We start from the raw sequence: 3,101 nt of genomic DNA, 5'->3' as shown, positions 1-3,101 counted from the left end.
CAAAAGCTTTTCTCTCTATTAGATAAAGCTGTTTCATTCAGTATTCAGTGCAAATCTTGCCAAACTGAAACAAGCTTATGTCTTATGAAGTACAATGTTTTCTGCAATGCTGTAAGACAGTTTTTAATGTGTTAGAAGTTATATGCACAAAAACTTATGTTAGGACTTCAATGATCAAGATTGTCAGTTTAGAGCTTTCTGAGTCCAGTAATGCTGAAATAGTGTTTCTGTTGAAATGAAGTGAAATCAAGCCCAAATCTGCTCAAAAGCTTTTCTCTCTATTAGATAAAGCTGTTTCATTCAGTATTCAGTGCAAATCTTGCCAAACTGAAATAAGCTTATGCCTTATGAAGTACAATGTTTTCTGCAATGCTGTAAGACAGTTTTTAATGTGTTAGAAGTTATATGCACAAAAACTGATGTTAGGACTGCAATGATCAAGATTGTCAGTTTACAGCTTTCTGAGTCCAGTAATGTTGAAATAGTGTTTCTGTTCAAATGAAGTGAAATCAAGCCCAAATCTGCTCAAAAGCTTTTCTCTCTATTAGAGAAAGCTGTTTCATTCAGTATTCAGTGCAAATCTTGCCAAACTGAAACAAGCTTATTGTCTTATGAAGTACAATGTTTTCTGCAATGCTGTAAGACAGTTTTTAATGTGTTAGAAGTTAAATGCACAAAAACTTATGTTAGGACTTCAATGATCAAGATTGTCAGTTTACAGCTTTCTGAGTCCAGTAATGCTGAAATAGTGTTTCTGTTGAAATGAAGTGAAATCAAGCCCAAATCTGCTCAAAAGCTTTTCTCTCTATTAGAGAAAGCTGTTTCATTCAATATTCAGTGCAAATCTTGCCAGACTGAAACAAGCTTATGTCTTATGAAATAAAATGTTTTCTGCAATGCTGTAAGACAGTTTTTAATGTGTTAGAAGTTACATGCACAAAAACTTATGTTAGGACTTCAATGATCAAGATTGTCAGTTTACAGCTTTCTGAGTCCAGTAATGCTGAAATAGTGTTTCTGTTGAAATGAAGTGAAATCAAGCCCAAATCTGCTCAAAAGCTTTTCTCTCTATTAGATAAAGCTGTTTCATTCAGTATTCAGTGCAAATCTTGCCAAACTGAAACAAGCTTATGTCTTATGAAGTACAATGTTTTCTGCAATGCTGTAAGACAGTTTTTAATGTGTTAGAAGTTATATGCACAAAAACTTATATTAGGACTTCAATGATCAAGATTGTCAGTTTACAGCTTTCTGAGTCCAGTAATGCTGAAATAGTGTTTCTGTTGAAATGAAGTGAAATCAAGCCCAAATCTGCTCAAAAGCTTTTCTCTCTATTAGATAAAGCTGTTTCATTCAGTATTCAGTGCAAATCTTGCCAAACTGAAACAAGCTTATGCCTTATGAAGTACAATGTTTTCTGCAATGCTGTAAGACAGTTTTAATGTGTTAGAAGTTATATACACAAAAACTTATGTTAGGACTTCAATGATCAAGATTGTCAGTTTACAGCTTTCTGAGTCCAGTAATGCTGAAATAGTGTTTCTGTTCAAATGAAGTGAAATCAAGCCCAAATCTGCTCAAAGGCTTTTCTCTCTATTAGATAAAGCTGTTTCATTCAGTATTCAGTGCAAATCTTGCCAAACTGAAACAAGCTTATGTCTTATGAAGTACAATGTTTTCTGCAATGCTGTAAGACAGTTTTTAATGTGTTAGAAGTTATATGCACAAAAACTTATGTTAGGACTTCAATGATCAAGATTGTCAGTTTACAGCTTTCTGAGTCCAGTAATGCTGAAATAGTGTTTCTGTTGAAATGAAGTGAAATCAAGCCCAAATCTGCTCAAAAGCTTTTCTCTCTATTAGATAAAGCTGTTTCATTCAGTATTCAGTGCAAATCTTGCCAAACTGAAACAAGCTTATGTCTTATGAAATAAAATGTTTTCTGCAATGCTGTAAGACAGTTTTTAATGTGTTAGAAGTTATATACACAAAAACTTATGTTAGGACTTCAATGATCAAGATTGTCAGTTTACAGCTTTCTGAGTCCAGTAATTCTAAAATAGTGTTTCTGTTCAAATGAAGTGAAATCAAGCCCAAATCTGCTCAAAAGCTTTTCTCTCTATTAGAGAAAGCTGTTTCATTCAGTATTCAGTGCAAATCTTGCAAAACTGAAACATGCTTATGTCTTATGAAATAAAATGTTTTCTGCAATGCTGTAAGACAGTTTTTAATGTGTTAGAAGTTATATACACAAAAACTAATGTTAGGACTGCAATGATCAAGATTGTCAGTTTACAGCTTTCTGAGTCCAGTAATGTTGAAATAGTGTTTCTGTTCAAATGAAGTGAAATCAAGCCCAAATCTGCTCAAAAGCTTTTCTCTCTATTAGAGAAAGCTGTTTCATTCAATATTCAGTGCAAATCTTGCCAAACTGAAACAAGCTTATGCCTTATGAAGTACAATGTTTTCTGCAATGCTGTAAGACAGTTTTTAATGTGTTAGAAGTTATATGCACAAAAACTAATGTTAGGACTGCAATGATCAAGATTGTCAGTTTACAGCTTTCTGAGTCCAGTAATGTTGAAATAGTGTTTCTGTTCAAATGAAGTGAAATCAAGCCCAAATCTGCTCAAAAGCTTTTCTCTCTATTAGAGAAAGCTGTTTCATTCAATATTCAGTGCAAATCTTGCCAAACTGAAACAAGCTTATGTCTTATGAAATAAAATGTTTTCTGCAATGCTGTAAGACAGTTTTTAATGTGTTAGAAGTTATATACACAAAAACTTATGTTAGGACTTCAATGATCAAGATTGTCAGTTTACAGCTTTCTGAGTCCAGTAATGCTAAAATAGTGTTTCTGTTCAAATGAAGTGAAATCAAGCCCAAATCTGCTCAAAAGCTTTTCTCTCTATTAGAGAAAGCTGTTTCATTCAGTATTCAGTGCAAATCTTGCCAAACTGAAACATGCTTATGTCTTATGAAATAAAATGTTTTCTGCAATGCTGTAAGACAGTTTTTAATGTGTTAGAAGTTATATACACAAAAACTAATGTTAGGACTGCAATGATCAAGATTGTCAGTTTACAGCTTTCTGAGTCCAG

This window comes from Carassius gibelio, chromosome A15, assembly GCF_023724105.1.
Source record: "Carassius gibelio isolate Cgi1373 ecotype wild population from Czech Republic chromosome A15, carGib1.2-hapl.c, whole genome shotgun sequence".
Classification (NCBI taxonomy): Eukaryota; Metazoa; Chordata; class Actinopteri; order Cypriniformes; family Cyprinidae; genus Carassius; species Carassius gibelio.
This window is presented reverse-complemented; position numbering follows the sequence as displayed.